Genomic DNA, 18,554 nt, shown 5'->3' on the forward strand with positions numbered 1-18,554 from the left:
TAGCAATATAAACTTAGTCCAGTAGATTCTCATCATCGAACTCTAGAACAACAAAACAGGTCCCCAAGCATACCTTCACACAACACATGTTTCTCATAATGAATTTCACCAGCATGTAAACATGATTCTCTGCATGACCATCTATTTTCCAATGCCAAGATACTGAGATGATTCCACACTATTGAACAACAGTATCAACTTATATTCATTTTTTTTTGTTATGCAGCTATACTAGGCAGTATATGGATGAGAAAGGAAGCAAACGTCTTTCTCAGTAAAGACAACAACTTAGAATTTGTATTCAAATTTAATACCCAATATCATATTATAATGATCGATAGTATGAATTACATGGGTTCATCTCTGCTTTGTATTACTCTGCCTAATGGAATCAGTCGGGCCCCAATGTGGGTTCGGCTAAAAAAAATTTATTTTTGGACACCTAAGCTAAAAAATTGATCAATTGAACATCTGATACTGATTTAAAACAAATTTGAAAACTGAAAGTGAATTTGAAACTCATTTTATATCTTTTTGCAAACTGTCAATTTTTGCGTTTGGTCATTTGATTGGCCTTAAAAACTGATCCAAACACCTAACTAGGCTTTGAAAACTGACACACTGAATCTCTGTTCTATATTCTTGCACTATGTCAAATCTTGTCTCATGAAGAATTTGGGGTCAAAAGATATTCTCTTTCGAAGTTGCCTTTCCAGAATTACCTGCAAGAAAACACGTCAGAAAAACAACAAACTAGGTTTGGATTTGGCCTTAAAAACTAGGCAGATGAGCACATGAGGTTCTGAAAATTGGGACAGGGGTATATTGTCATGAGGAGAGTGTGATTATATGATTTGGGCTCATGAAAAATCACAGGGGAAATTTGGCAAGGGCGCAAAGTTGGCTACCTAGATTTGCGGGATAGAGGACATCATTAAAATATCATTTTTTATAAATGGAATGACCCTAGTAAAGTTTGAAGATGGATTCATCAAGTTCTAAAAACTAGCACACTTGTAGTATTTTTAGTGGACAATATAGGGGAACAAACTATTTGGCCCTACCAATCACGGGCACAAAGATATGACATCTCGAATAGGGCTCCCAATCAATCTACAGTTCTAAATACCAATGAAACCTTGAAAATTGTAAACGGAATCATGCTTGAAAATTGATCAAACAGATTCCTCATAAGCTCATATCTAGAATGTAGAAAGTCTCTAATGTCTACAATGCAATGCAATAGGAATTTCAAAATTTTGATCAACTGGGTTAAAGATATAGCACGTCAAAAAGGGCTTCCCAAAAATGTGTGCAAAATGCAAAAGCATGAAAATAGTAACTGACCAACTTTGAGGGATTCAAAACCTAGTCAAACAGATTCAGAATGACTCAAAATCTAAAACATAGGTTTTTGGGTATAGAAACTCAATACTCCCAAAGTGGCAAGTCACAAAACATTTCTGGGTGTGAGATATTTACTTGCAAACATGGCCTTTTGTTGCTCTCTGACACTTGGGGTAAAAATGCAAATTTGAAACTGGCTCAAAATAGGACTTTGCCAAACAGCTCAGAATGATGATTTATCTTCATGGAATAGGTAGACGGGCTGAATGAAAGGTGTTAGAAACATTGAACACCTTTTAGGCCTCATACTGATAGCTGGGTACGATCTCATCAAAAGGGCATTCATAGGGCTTGTATTGACCCAAAATTTGAAATGGGACTAAAAATGAAGCAGGTAATTTTTCATCCCAACACAAGGTCCTCTTAATAACCTTTAATAGGCTCTGATTTGTGGATTTAGCTTGTCCATTTCCTTGTGGATGATAAGGATAAGATGATGACCTTGTGATTCCATATTTATCACAAAATTTAATGAATTCCTCAGACTTGAAGCACATTGCATTGTTTGTTACAATTTTTTGAGGGCAACCAAATATGGAGATAATATTATTTAGTAGGAAATTATTAACAACTTTACTTGTTGCATTTCTTGTGGGAATAGCCTCTACCCACTTTGAAAAGTAGTCAGTAGCCACTAGAATCCAAGAATAGCCAGTGCTAGACTTGGGGGAAATCTCTCCTATGAAATCCATACCCCATTGTTGAAAGGGTTTTTTAACCTCTACTGGCTTCAATGGAGTATTAACTGAGAACTTTAGTTTTCTAGCAAACCTTTGGCAAGGGTCACATTTCCTAATCATAATTTGGACATCCTTGAAAAGGGAAGGCCACCAAAATCTAACCCTCATCACTTTATGTGTAGTGGTCTTGGCCATATAGTGTCCTCCACACACTCCAGCATGCATTTCATTCAAGACTTCTCTTGCCTTTTCTTGATCAATACATTTCAGCAACACTCCCTCAAAAATTTTCCAGCACAAACTACCTTGGACAATTATGTATCTAATGGCTTGTAATTTAGTACTCCTTTTTTCAAGTTTAGGCAAATGGGCAGGAGCTTCCATGTGTTGTAGGTAATATATGACATTAGTGTACTAATCACAATGATCCATGTCACATAAGTCACATCTGAGGTCATCAACTACCACATTTATCAATTTGGCATCCAAATTAGATTCAGCCATGAGTTTTGCCAAACCTTGACCTCTTACCAAATTAGTTATCTATATTTCAATATTGAATTCTTGGATCCTGTTGATCCATCTACACCTTCTGCCTGATACTTTCTGTTGAGAGAATATGTCCTTCATAGCTGCACTAGGTACAAAGGCAATAACAATAGCACCTACTAGCCTTCACTAAAGCATATGCCTATTTTTCATTTATATCATATTTCAATTCAGCAGGCTATAGTGACTTACTGAAAAAGGCAATGGGTTGTTCATAACCTTCTTCATTTTTCTGCAACAAGACTATAGCTATAGTGTGAAAGGATGCAAAAGAAAAAATATGCATAGGCTTTGAATAATCTGGGATTCTAAGGATTGGAGCATTTTTTATTTTAGTTTTAATATCCTAGAATGCTTTGATGGCTCACCATTCCAATCTATAGCAGCTCCCTTCTTGAGCATCTTTGAGGTAGGTCTACTAATTTCAGAAAAATTGGTAACAAACCTTGTAAGATAATTGACTTGGCCAAAGAAAGGTTGAATTCCTTTTACATTTTTTGGCTTGGGGACTTTATCAATAGCTATTACTCTCTTAGGATCTATTTTCACCCCATCCTTGGACACTATATGTCCTAGTAATTTTCCTTCTGTCACCCCAAATGTGCATTTCTTTGGGTTCAAGGATACTCCATATTCTAGAGCTTTGATAAAGATTTTCTCCACATGTTTGCAGTGATCCTCAGCCTTCTTAGAATATGTTGTAAGATCATCTTGGTATATAACCATAAATTTTTCAATATAATCATGAAATGCCACATCCATGGATCTTTGGAAAGTAGCTCCTACATTAATTAGGCCAAATGGCATCCTTACATATACATATGTTCCAAATGGAGTTGTGAAGGTTTTCTTGAATTTTTCACTTTCCTTTACCAAAACTTAATTGTATCTAGGGAAATCATCCATCATTTACATTAGCTCAGAACCAATCACTTGTTGCAACATGGCTTCCATATTGGGTAATCCATAATTGTCTTTCAAAGATGCAATGTTCAAGTTCCTAAAATCAACACATAATCTTATGTCTCCATTATTCTTTTTGATAGGTACCAAATTTGAAACCTAGGTGGGATGCCTAATTGGTTTGATTATCCCTCCATCCCTTAGTTTCATCAACTCTTCTTGTATTTTGGGAGCTAGGGTAGGGTTTATTGGTCTTTTTTTCTGTCTGAAAGGTTTTATATTCTCTTTTAATGGTATGCCATGCTGGAACAAATCTTCCCTATAGGCCTTAAGGTCATCATATGACCATGCAAAAACATGTCTATACTTCCTAAGCAAGTCAATCAATGTTTTTCTAATTTTAGCATGCAGGTTTTGGCCAATATAAACTTTTTTGGGAGCTTCATTAGTACCCAAGTTTATCTCTTCTAATTCCTAAGGCTTAGGGTCCTTAACTCTTGGTTTTACTCTATCATAGTTTTCAAAAACACTTTCCAAAACCACTAACCCCTTAGGCACCTTATTGGTTTTTAATTGCATAATATCTTGGCCAAAAATAGTTTCCTTACTATCTATGGTTTCAATTAAATCACTGCAATCCATTTCTTGTCCATGGTACTTGTCTTCATTTAACAAAAAATTTATAATGTCTTTGTCATCTTCAAAGACTTGCCAATTTTTAATGTTATCAGGTATGGAAGGTCTATTTTGTACCTCAATTTGAGATATTCTTGCAAATGATATCTCCTTAGGCTTGATTGCTAAATTCACTAACAAATCAGCCATCTTATTTTGAGTCCTATCTCTCCATGAGATACCAAATGCATCAAAAGATTCTATCTGATCCCAAACTACATTTATATACTTCTTTAATCTCCTATTCTTGGATGCATAAGTTTGTTTTATCTAGGAGATTACTAATTCAGAATCCCCTATGACATGTAATTTCTTAATTCCATGATGAGTGGCAACTTTCAATCCTAGCAACAATGCCTCATATTCTACAATATTATTTGTGCAAGAAAACTTCAAAGTGAATGAATATCTGAAAGTATTTTCTCAGGGGAGACAAAACTACCCTTTCCCCAGAACCTTCTTTTGAACTTGCCCCATCAAAAAACATTGTTCATAATACTGGTGAGTTTGTGCAACATTCAACTTCATGTTCAATGATAGCAGGTAAAATTTCAAATTCTTGAATAATCTATTCAGCTCTAAAGGCATTTACACCAATATCTAAGAAACAAGTGGAGTCTCTGTCAATTTCTTTCCCTAAAATGTGACTGACCCTAGGCTCTCTTTTTACCTTGACCACTTTATCCCCTATGTGGAAAGTAGCATAAGTCAAATCATATTGCAAGCTTCCCCCTATGGCAGCACTCCATTTTTTGGAGAGTAACATTCCATAATGTGGAGGTATATCCACTACAAAGATAGAAATGGTTAACTCTACTTCAGGATATGCAGCTAATTTGAATGGTAAAGCATTTATGGTTCCTATGACTGAGGCTTCCCTAGCATCCATTCTTCTACATCTGCCCTACTTGGTATCCACCTTCAATCCTAAGGCTTCCATTACTTTGAAAGGCATTATGGTATTAGAAGCTCCTAAGTCTATCATGCAATTTTTTAGGGTCTTCCCTTTTATGATCAGACTGAGGAAAAAAGGGTCAATAACTTCTATAAATGCCACTGAGGAATCATCTAAAAACATCTAGGGAATTTGGGATATGATACCACTTTCCTCTACTACTAATGGGGTTTTTTGGGAAATAGTTTGTTCTACAACAATATTATTATTTCCTATTCCTCCCAACCATGATAAAGCCTTTCTCTTATGTTCTTCAATTCTAAGAAGTTCATATAAAGGTACTTTTACAGTTATTTGGGACAACATAGATATCATATCAATAGGTTCAACAATAGTGAGTTTTACAAGAGTACCTAGAGTTGAAGTCTTTTGAATAGCAGGCACCATTGTTTTCTTGATAGTATCAAGTTCTGATTTCTTTGGTTGCACAACTGCTTTTACTGTTTCACTTATTTGAGACTGAACCTTCTTTTTTGGTTCCCACTTCTTACCCTTGTTGTCATTGATCTTAGGCACATCTACATTGACTTTCTTATTTTGGTCATTCATCTTATGGGTGATATCTTTGATGAATACACTGGATGGCTTTCTTGCATCATTATTCACTATTCTATTTCTCAAATTGTAGTTACTATGGACTTGGGAAATCATTTTTGTTTTGATTCTGTCAATCTCCTCTTTGGAGGTCATTCTTAAGCTTTTGTGACCTACATCAAAAGATGTAACACATACCTTATCTGTATCATAACCTTCATCATCTAAAAGCACTTTCTGATGATGTAAATGATAAGCAATTCTCTAACTAGTAATATCATTTTTAGGTTCCTCAAAATCAAAATCTACAAAGTCATCACACATGCTCACCATATTGTAGCTTATATCATCATGGCTTTTCTCTTCACTTCCTTCTTTAGGATGCACACCTTGATCTTGGGCAAATAATTGAGCAACAACACAATAATCAGTAGAATGAGATGATTAACATACAATGCACCATGGTACATCATCATTCATATTTACAGTATTCCTTTGCAGGGGATCTGGGGTGCCCTTATCCTTCACATTTTGTGTCTAGTTGGGGACTGGCTTACCATCTTTCCACTGGGTGGTATAAGGGTTATTTTGCATTCTAGGTTGCCTATTGAAATTGCTATTATTCATAGGAGTTCTCTCAATAACATTTGGCTTACTAAAACTAGTGGGATTCATCTTCTTTAGTAATTCCAGGACCTAGCCTATAGTAGATTCTTCTATCTTTTTTCCTATAGGAGTTTTATCACCCTCCCTTTTGTTATTGTTCTTGGCATTAAAAATCTTTGGATCATTCCTCCTACCCAGTTTGCTAGATGCCTTCCTATTATTCTCTATATTTACTGCAATTTTATAGGCATCCCTTAAAGTTTCAAGATCCTTATCTCTTAATTGATAAGCCATTTTGCTATCAAAGGCATTGAAATATGTTGTGAGACAGACATCCTCTTTCAACCTCATAACTTGAAATAGTCTGTATATACCTTTTTTGGAATCTTAAGTTAAAGTCAAATGTGGACTCATTTGGGTTTTTCTTGATGTTATTGAATTCATTCAACATGAATCCTACATTAGTGTTGTCTCCATATTGCTCCTTGAACAATTTCTCCAAGTCACTCCCTGATGTGATACTATCATCAGTCAACCTCCTAAACCAATCCCTTGCATCCTCAGTTAGTGAATGCACAAAAAATTTCATTACCATATCTTGATATTCAACTTCATAATCATTTAACATATCAATGAAATTCTAAATGTTCTTCACTAGTAACAACATTATTCCCAGAGAACTTAACCACTTTTTCTCTTAAATCAAATGATATGGGATGTGGAGCACCAAGAATACCAGCAAATAATATTTGTCTATACTTTTCTAGGTATACAGGTTTCTTCTGGAAACTAGGAACATTTGAGGTACTAGCTATGTTAGCTTGGTTTAGAGGAGCAGCTTGGGATTGTTGAGGTTGGACAAAGGGGACTTGGGTGCTAATGGTGGAAGATGAGGTAGGGGTAGATTGGGATATTCCCTAAGTTGAGATTATTGGACCACTAGCTGGTGCAAGAGTTGTAGGTGGAATAGACAAATTGGGCCATGAAGCCAATGTAGAATTAGATTTTATGAATTGGATTTTTCTCCTAGTTTCTACGGCTTGAGCTTCATTCTCAACCTTCTCAAGTTCTTTTGCAAGATCTTCCTTCTCTTTTCTAGCCTTCTCTAGATCTAGATCTAATTTTGACATGGAGAGTTGTATGGGTTTTCTTGGTAGAGCTTGAGATTCATTTATTTGGATTCCTATATCTTTACCTTTCCCTTTATCTGGAGCTTTTGTAGTGGGCTCTATAGGTTCCACTTGAATAGGTTTATAGGTTTGGACTTGAGCAATAACTAGTTCTTGCCTTTGATTCAGGCATTTTTCTTGTTCTTGAACTTTAGCTCTTAGATTGTCTACATCTCCAAATACATCAGTATGGAGAGTTGTGGTATTTTCTTCTAACTTTTTATTCTACTCTTTCAAGGCAGCCATCCTTCTTAGTAGAGCATCCATTTCTATCATGGCATCCAAGGTGGCTTTCTCCTTGTCGTTTTCAAGATTAATGCATTTAGCTTCTTTGTCAAAAATCCATGTCTTTAGAACTCCTATCTTAGAATGCACTTCTTTAGGATCTGCAGAAGTAGCCTCTAAATTAGTAGGATCGTCCAGATCTATAAGATTGGGCTCCACGTATGGGGCTGCTCTAGGATTAAAAGGATCATCAAATGAACTATTAAATCTTAGCCTATAGTTCATATCTACTACAGAATCTAGCCTTGATGAAGCAATTCCTATTGTGGACACATCTTTGTCCTAAAAAACTCTCTCATTTGGTAATAGGGTACTGAAAATGCCTCCTAAGAGTCTTATAGTTTCGGATTTAGAACTGAGTGAAGAAGACTCTCTCCCTAATACTGGTTGATACTGGGAATTGATGGATACATTACCTCTAGGTTTCCAGGTGGGATTTGGATCTATCCTTTTCTTATTTTGGTTCTTCCTACCACCTTGGGGTAAATTAGTATACATTGGTACATCAGGATTGGCTCTCATATAAGCTCTTGTGTTCTTTCTCTTGTCATCCATATTCACCTTTTGTTAAAATAAGCATTAGCTTCAAAACCTTAACTGAGCCGCCATCCTATTCTTGGGAAAATACATAATGATAATTATTCCTAACTCGAAGGAAAAAACACACAAATATGAATAAAAATATTTGACATAGATAGACCAATCACTGATGTCATTAGATTGCAACTCTTGCTTGTTAGATAAGACACTTGGATAGGCTGGATACGTAAGTGTGTAGCTGTGGTACTTGGGCTATTCTCTCCTTTAAATTCTCAAGGTTTGTCACTAAAATATTCCTTAAAACCATCAAAAAAACTTAGATAACCTGACACACACATACATAACAGGACCAAAGAAACTGTAGTACTTTTCACAGATGTGTTGGACAACTCCCTAGTAGAGTTTCCATTTTGTTGGTGTTTTGAAAAAACTACTAAGCAACAAAATGCTCAATACCAAGATGGCAATACTCACACAATCTAAAGACTAGACGATTCCTATTATCAATTGTATGTGCAAACCATTTGGGCCCAACTTCAACAAAACCAAGGGTGGTTTTCTACTCTTCAGGCTCTACAAAACTAGGGTGGGTATACCCAAGGATGATTTAAGACTGGGAAAAACTGTATGAGGAATATCCTAGTTTCATTCTAATTCTCATCTCAAATCCTCAAATACATGCATAATTCATGACAATATGCTGAACACAACCCATATAACAGATATGGCCAAAATTCTTCTATAGGTTTGCAAATGTTCTCAGCAATAGTGGCTAACTGAAGCTAAAACATTCCATGCAAACAAGTACAGGCCAACTTTGAAAATCTTCAAGAAATAAAAGTAAAATTGATTATAATTCTACATTTTTGACAACCATTTGTGACACATTTCTCTTTCAGCTAGATCAAATTTGATCAGTGCCTAATCCATTGGGGTTTAGAGTCTACTACAAATTTCTAGATCTAATTTGTTGCCTTACAACAAATTTTATCAACAATTCTTATCAGAATTCATCATTCAAAATCCTTTCCACTACTACAGCAACCTTATCAAATTCATCAAATCTTTTACTTAATCCATTAAACTAATAGCAATGATGGACATATATACAACCTGACTTTATTGCATTCAATTGTACAAGCCTTTACTCATACAACACCAAGATAACCAAGTAATCAAAAGGAGACAAAGTTTAGAAAGAATTTATATGGGGATAGCTCATAATTTGTATTCATTTTCCTTGAAAATTGTATACAATTTACAGTAGACTTAGAATGACCTTCAGAAGAAACGCAGATCATTCTATATTCATGTATTCCCAAGATCTGAGAAAGAAAATACACTGCAATTTTTTCTCAAAATAATAATAGAATTCGAACCCTCACATTGCCTTGAAAACTCACTTATATAGGCGTGAGCTACAACAAGAAAAGGGCAAATGTGACTGACAGGTGTCTTTTACAAGGAATACTTACATACACCTATCACAAAAGACAAAAATGTTGGTAATAGAAGATGTCCAAGTCAAAACATTCCTTTTGGTGGGTTAGCTTCTATTACATGCTCTAATGTTGATGAGTTGGCTACTATTCTGATCCTTCTTCGTATGCAACAGCCACATTAACCAATGATGAAGTTTGTTCTGATGATGGTACATCAACCTCCACCTATGGGTCTTCACCATCTTTATCCTATATGGTAGGAACAACATCTATCTTTTCCCTTTCTTTAGTTGTATTAGCATTTTGTGGTCCCAAGTCTACAACTAAAAGTGACAAATTATTGTTGTCTTCTTCTTCCAGTTGGGCCTAAGTAGTGATGTTATCAATGATTTGGATTTCCTCACCTTGCACCTCATCACTGTCATTTTCACCTTCATCAAACTGTTCACTAGGAGCCATTTCTACCATTCACTTGTCAAATAATATGTCATCTGGCCAATTGAATTGCAAAATATCCCACTATCTTTCTAGCACATATTCAACTTTATTATTAATGGAAACAAATTCTTGTTTTAAAGAATCAAAGAATATTTGGGCCTTCACCATTTCTTCTATTGTGGTAGCTCACCATGCATGCCCTATTTCATTAATGACTTGATTCATTCTTAAATAGAATAAATCATCAAGTTCTTTTGCCCATTCCTCTTTGCTTTTCAAATCATTTCTTTTATCCAAGGCATGAGGAAACAAACTGAATTTCTAGCTCTTATACTTGTTCAAGTAGCCTACTATTTTTTTTGTAAATGAATCCTTTTATTATCAAAATTAGCAAGATCAAAAAAAATATCAAATGTTTTTTTCAAATTGATCAAAAGAATCATCTATAACAGAGAAACACAAAAATGTTATTGCTTTCTCCCTTCTTACCCATTTATTCACAATAGGCATTAGAGCCTCATCATTGGCTTTCAAATTCTCCCAGATACTAATCACCCTGGCCAACTAATCATAAATTAGTGGCCATTCAACTTTGTCCCCCAAATATGTGAGAGCTTTTCTTAGTTTATCTTCATATTTGGATTCCAATTCTACATGTAAGGCCCATAGTTTACCTTTTTCTTCTTCAAAATCCTCAACAATGTAGTACTATGGCTTTTGGGTTATCTGGTATTTCTATGACAGGGGTGGATTTGAAGGGTTCAACTAGGGGGCGAGGGTATGTTATTCTTGGCCTAGTGGATTTTCCCAATAGCCTGTTCTCAAGCTCAATTCTCTTTTTCACCTCTTTATTGTACGCATCCACCACTATTTCATACTTGCTTTGCAGCTCAGTTATTTCCTTTTCTTCCCTTTCTACAGTAGCCAAGGCAAATTGAGAATAATCCACATTCATGTGGGTTGCCTGTGCATGTGAGGTATCAGCAACTCTCCTCACAATGATACTCTCCGTTAGTCCTAAATCATCAAGCTATGATGGAGTAGCCCTGGATCCTCTTCTTAATGACAACATAACAAGAGCAGCTTGGTCATTACTGAATGCAATTCCCAAGAACTCCATTTTATCTAGATCTTGCAATCCCAAATTATTTGACACAAAATTAAAAATCAAGGCATTAGCAATGTCCTAATTAGGTAATAATAAAATATTTGCAGCCTTTACCATCTGTCTCCCCTCTTTAGCCTCTTCAGAGGTTATATTCTGGAACTCTTGTATCATTTGTTTGTTTATTTGATCTTGAATGAAGGCTTCATCCATTTCTGGATGCTCTGCTTTCATATTTTTACATCTTTCCTCAAAAATGTGCATGTTTTCTCTCCAAGAAAACTGATGGAAAGCCCTAGACCTTACAAAACTATCATCAAAGAAAACTTTATGACTGGCTTATTCCAAAATAGGGTCTAATTCCCTTCCACTGAAATCTACTACAGTTAACTCAAAACTTGGCCTAGGAGGCTCCTAGGGTTTCCCTTCATCAATATCTACTTGGGTAACAAAGACTCCCCCTTGTGATCCAATTTGTTCAATTTTTTCATCAATGAGTTGCTCCTCCCCAATTCTCATAGGGGTTTGGGAAGGTGAATAACTTTCATCATGCGATTCCTCTTCCCTTATTATCCTTCTTCTCTTAGGAGAAGGTTCAAGTGGCCTTTCTTCAAAAACAACACTAGTAGATTCAACTATCTATTTTCCTTTATTCACAATGGGCCTTTGATCTTGAATGATAGTATATACTAACCTCCTTTGCACAATTAATGGGCCTGCCCCTATATTGGGAATGAAACCCAATCTTCTCATCATTTCCTTGGCTTTATCTGGAAAAGAATCAATGAAATATTGCTTCTTCTCATTCATTACCTCCATTATTTTTGGGAATGTACTCATAAGCTTATTTATTCTATATGTAGTAGTCATAACATTACTAAGAGGGTTGTAACCTTTATCAAAACAATTAATAAAATCCAAAACTTTTGAATAGACTCTCCATTTTTCTTTCTTTGTTTCTTACTCCTGTAGAGAGTACTCATTCCTTATTACATCTTCAGGGAAATAAAATTCATGCTAAACTAGATGAAGCTTGATTCCATGCCTAAGAGTAGAATTAAACAAATCTTCTGCATCACAAAAATGAGAGTAAGAAACTGCCATTTTACACTAATCCAAAAATTTGTAGAGGAAGACCCACCCTTCCTTGGTTATTACAAACTGGTGGGCTACTGTGCAAGTGAGAAAAATTGATCATGTTACTCTTTTGTGAAAAAAGGCTTCTTCCACTCCTCCCAATTGTCACAAAAATTCAGCCACCCCTAACTTTAAGGGCACTTGTTAAGGTAGTACATGGGGTGTCCTTTTGAATGCATAAACTCTGATGATAGTTGAAACTAAATATGGGATGATATCTCCCCAATTAAGTGAAAATTTCAGACTATGGGGTTTGTCCATAGGCCTAACAAGGTGCATTAGTGCCTTAGGAATTCTTGGATTGTCACTCAATATGAGGCATCTTAGTTTGGAGGCAAAGTGCCTATCAAATCTAACAAAACTAGCATTTTCTACCTCTCTAGTCATATTTGCACTTCATAATTGAACTGGCAGTGCCTCCCCCTCTTGTTCTTTTTTCAAAACCATTTCTTTACCAAAGTATGTAGCCCCCTTAAATATAAACATGTGCATCAATAGGAAATATTGGCCCCAAACCTTTTCAATCTTACCCTTTGCAATCCCCACCAATCCACTGTGATTCTCATCATCCAGATAAGAAGCAAAATCAATAATTATTTTCACACCAAATGAGGAGATTTGAGTGATCATATACATAAAACTCACATGGATAAATTCTTCTTCACCCTCTCCAAAAACTCTACACAAGCTCCTATATATTTCTACTGCCCTAGCATTGAAGCATTATTTCTTGAAAGGTTCTTTAGAGGATGATGTTATTGCTGGTAGGGTTCCAATTCTACCAATGTGGGCCTCCAGTGCACCTTGTCTAACTACATCCTTCTTTGACATATATTCTTTTTCTAATTTTGTCAAATCAATGGGCACATTATACCTAGTGAGAGGTCCCAAACAAAAAACTTCCCTAATCTCTTTTGGACTGATGGTGATTAAAACTTCACCATCTACTCTTCTCACTACCCTAGTGGCTTGATCATAACTCTTCACCATAGCCTCAAGGAGGTCATAATCCATAAACACACTGGGAACAACTAGCTTTCCTAGGTCAAAATTCCATATATTGGCATGTGGGGCATACAATTTCCTTTCTGCAAACCATTTCTTCAACAAATTCAAACCAGTTTGCGAGGTTTGAGCATCCTAGACCCAATTACCCTTGTCATACAATCCATCAGCTATTCTCAACCTAGGGTTTAATGAGGTCAACCTTTTAACTTGCACTGTCTCTACAGTAGACTCAGGCAACAACTCAAGCAAGTCATCATGTACATTTCTATCCAAATAATTTACTTGACCTAAAAATCCCTTCTTTGGAGGCGTCTTTGATTATGCTTTATAGAATTGAAACACCTACAGAGATTACAACAGATTTACTTGGTTGAATTCCGTCCTTGTTTTCATTTGTATTCCTACATATTTTTTCCACAAACAAACTACTTCACAAGCTTGCCAAACTTCAGCATGATTTTCTTCAGTAATTGCTTCTTCTCATAAATAGCTTGAAATCTTTGCTTGCATAAGGTGAAATTGATGAAATCTTCTATATGATACTCTATTTTTTCCCCACATGCAAAGATTTAATGTCTAATCAATACATAGAGTGGCACCATATTCTGCATTTAAATTTTCACCGTCGATCTTTAAAAACCCTACGATCATGGGATATGGAGAAAGACAACTAGGCATTGTACTTGACAAGTTGGTGAATCAATCCAATGAAAATTGCCCATGTACATAGCTCTTTCCTTGATGGCACTTCTATCTAGACCCACTGGCAACTGAGGACACATGTTAGTAGGTCACTACTTCACTATACATAAAGAACGAGCACCTTGCCATAGCAAAGTAGTGATAGCCATGGATCTGATCTTAATCTTGCAAATGATATGTTACTGTACTACTTAGAAAGATAGTGGTGGGCCCTCATTTGCTACCTCACTGTATGTATCCCCTGGAAACTCTTAATTGGTAAGACAACAAAATTTGTTGATCTAAGATTAAATGAATTGTGGATAAACTATATGAAGTTTCTTGGAAGGTGGTGGGCCCCATACTTGCTATGTCACATAGCTTAAACAACTCTCAACTTTCCAAAGTGAGATAGCGAGGACTGTGGATTCCACTTTGCTCAAATGATCAAGATCTCTTGTACACTTGATCAATGGGGCATGGGTCCAGAGTATTGATGACATAGGAGATTCTGCACTACTGGCACCCAACAAGACTTTTCTTTAGTCCTAGTCATCATCCACGTTACTAGAGGTCCCATCAGCTATTGATTTTATGGCACCTCACTTCTTTGATAATGACAAGATGTTAGAATTTTTTGATAGTGACATAGCAAGCTCCAAAAACTTTAATAAATCTTGGCATCATGAAATACAAGGACCCATCAAATCATTATTGCTCCCGCCAACTGCTTTTGACAATAGTAGTTATTACTAGTCATGCCACCTAGACAAATCATGGTTATCGATAAATTTCAAGGACACTGTATCTTGTATTTTACAACACATCACTACTTTGCTAATGGTGAGATGTTAAAATTTAGTATATTGAGGTAGCGAAGCATCGAAAAGACCCTCATTCTGGTGCCTACTTCTGACTATTTCTAATTGGGTCCCTTTTTTAGCTCTGACAGTACTTGCAAGGTGCACATGACTGAGAAATCGGCTAGAAAAAAAATCTCCAACTGTCGTGTCTTCATTTTGTGGCCTCATCTTATAAAATTTTTGGCAGTCGCTACCTTGCTATACATAAAGAGTGCCCATGTTTTCATGGCGAGGTAATGCCAATGGTGGATCTATTTAGATCAGATAGTTGGGGAGTCTGAGAGGAAAGGTAGCTCAGGGTGTGGAAGATATAAAGGGAACAGAATATTTGCCCGATTTGAAAATTCAAACATTTCGCACCCGAAAAATTATGAATAGAATGAAATGTAGGGTTTTCACAAAAAAAAATTAGAGGCTAACAAAAGGATGACTTAGCTAGAAACCCTAATCACCACTTATGGACACAATCTAAAAATTCTATTCCTGGACAAAGGACTTCTATCATGCGAAAATTTAGACTAATAGTTCCCTTGTTCATTTATGTGGCCACAAATTGACCCTATGCAATGTATACATCAAGTGGGAGATTGTTGAGATAATTGGTGTTGCACACATTGCATAATATTTTTATATTATTTTATTTTATTTTATTATGTTATGTTGTATCTAGGGGCACCTAGATGGATGTGCAACATGTAAAAATTCCCATGAGATATACTCGATGACTTGTATTGTAACATTGTGATAATATTTCATTTAATTATTTAATATTGGGGAAAAGAATTAAATTTCCAATATTAAATGTGGGGTCAATGGGTTAGGTAGCACATGGTTTATGTAAAACCACTTGGTGGTTTTGTGGGACTTGCTACTATATAAGAAAACATAGGGGTAGTTGTTGTGTGAGAGAGAAGAAGAAGACAAAAGGGAAAGATTCGAGCAAGACAAGGCTTGATAGGTTAGCCAAGGGAGCATTTGTGAAGGTTAGAAGCATGGCATGGGATGCATGGATTCATGCTTATTCACATGGATTTCTCAAGTGTGGCTATGGCTTTGAAATCTTCCATGGTTGTATTGCAATGGTGATTTTTCTAAATAATACATGGTGATGGATGCTTTTCGAGGTTGAGTTTTTCCCTCAATGAGGGTTTCCTAGAGTATATCTTGTGTCACAATTTTTGTGGGTATGTTGTTTATTCTCTTACATGTGGATTTTAGTTGCATATTTATTTCAAATCTATTATGGGTTATGTGGAAATATTCATATTCTTTATTTCAAGTTTCCTTATAGGGGGGTGAATAATTTATCCAAGGTCTAGATGTATAAATAAAACTTTTCACATCTTAGTGCACCCATATCCATAAAACCTTAATATGCATGCATCCATTAGATCATACAATACTTAAACTTTGTAGGTTAATGCCCTAGTTCTAAACAACTTTTTATAAATGTAAACATGAAACATAATAGATTCAATAACACATTTGATACATGAATTTTACGTAGAAATCCAATTTGGGAAAAACCACCAGTAACATGCTATTAATTCTCACTTTTCTAAAGTAATGCCCTATGAAAGGCTAACCTTGTTAAAGGTTATAATAACCACTATTAAATGTGACTTAGTTAGAGGATTTCAATCACCCTATTAGGAGTGAGCCTTGTTAAAGGACTTTAGACCATTCACTTGGAATGCCACCCAATTGAAAGATTTACAAATGGCTGTTAGGTCAACCTTAATCCAAAGGATTTACCCTAGACTGATACAATGATTAGAAAGTAATAGTAAGTCTTGATTTGATAACAAATTACAACTCTCTTGTAGATTACATGTCTTTATTTTAATCCTCTATTCTACTTGGTTTTCACACACTTCAGCTTTGATAGCTTGTTCACCCTTCAAGCATTCATACTCTTAAGCCTTATTTTCTTTCCAATATTAGTCTCTTCTATTTGGCCACTGAATGAAGCAATACCCTAGACTCCTTGTATTCCTTAGGTTCTTACACATGACAACCTTTTCTTTTGACTAGCTCTCTCTATAAATAGAGATTTAAGATCTTTTGTCATTCAACCTCAATCATCCATTTTAGTGTTAGGTAGGATTAGGTAGGATATAATGAATCTACCCAATTTTTCATTTGGTTCTTCTAGAAACTTCTTCCTCAATCTTCCTTGAATTTGTCTCAAAATAGTTTACCTTGAATACTATGCCACCAGCTCATCATAGTTATCTTCCACTTACTTTACATAATTCATGAAAATAAAATAGTTAGCTCACATTCATCAAATCTATGATTTAACATGAATACTGGTACTTAACATCAATATATTATTACTCAACTTCCATATTGTTCTTCCACTTGTCTTCAACTAGTTAACTTGTCAAACACTAATGTTTACTAGTGCTCAACATTCTTACACTAAGTTAGCTTAGCATACATTGAGTCTTGACTTTTCTTGGCTCCAACTTATTTTCTACTCAGCTTGCACTAACTTTGCTTGGCACCTACTATCCACTATGTCAAACTTGTCAGACACAATTTTTCTTACTTGTTCTTCTAGACTTAATTAGTATATCCAACCTTTGTAGCCTTAAGTAGATAATTAATATGCTATATTATCACTATCTTAACTAATCTTTGTACTCCCTTTTCATAACATAATTCAACCTTTCCTCTAGGTGCTCTTGTTATCTTATTTGATCAAATCCTCTCCATCAATCAAACAAATGATAGTACTCAAATCAACTAAGTAGTTGTCTTACCAACAAGTAGTGGGTTTGACATTAGTGAAAAATAATAATTGAAACACATTCTCATACTTATATCAAAGGTCCATTATTATGAATGAATATAGAGTAGAGTCTCAAGTGTTTCCTTAATCAGAATGTATCCTAGAAACCATATTACCACTTTTGAACACACCTCAATATTCAAAAGTTTCCTAATTCCTTCAATCCTTATTGCCTCATGAGGTGGATTCTCTAGTTGGGCAATTAGTCATGGAAGATATGGTCATTAAGATGGAAGTTGGTCCAGGAAGAGATTTGAATGTTAGTAATGTCTTATCACCTTCCCATTAGAAAATTGTGTTGGAGTTACTGTAGGAGAATCAAAAAGAATTTTCTTGGGACTACATGGACATGAAAGGATTAGATACTATGCTTTTTACTCATAATATCTACATTAGTCTTAACTTCAAACCTATCTGACAGCCTTAGAGGAGAGTCAACCCTATTTTGAGGGATATAGTTAAGAATAAACTACAAAAGCTATTACGTGCTGGTTTTATCTACCCCATCTCTGATAGCCAATGGGTCTCACCCCTAGTTATAGTACCAAAAAAGGGAGGAAAATGGAGAGTTTGTGTAGATTATAGGGAACTCAATTTAGCCACTAAGAAAGACCACTTCCCCTTGTAATTTATAGATCAAGTTGTTGGCAACCTAACTGGCAAAAAATATTTGTCTTTCCTATATGGTTTTATTGGTTACAATCAAATACAAGTAGCTCTAGAGGACCAAGAGAAAACAACCTTCACATGTCCATGGGGAACATTTTCCTACTTATTCCT

The sequence above is a fragment of the Cupressus sempervirens genome, chromosome 1 (assembly GCF_028749045.1).
Source record: "Cupressus sempervirens isolate cs-2001-9-10 chromosome 1, ASM2874904v1, whole genome shotgun sequence".
NCBI lineage: Eukaryota > Viridiplantae > Streptophyta > Pinopsida > Cupressales > Cupressaceae > Cupressus > Cupressus sempervirens.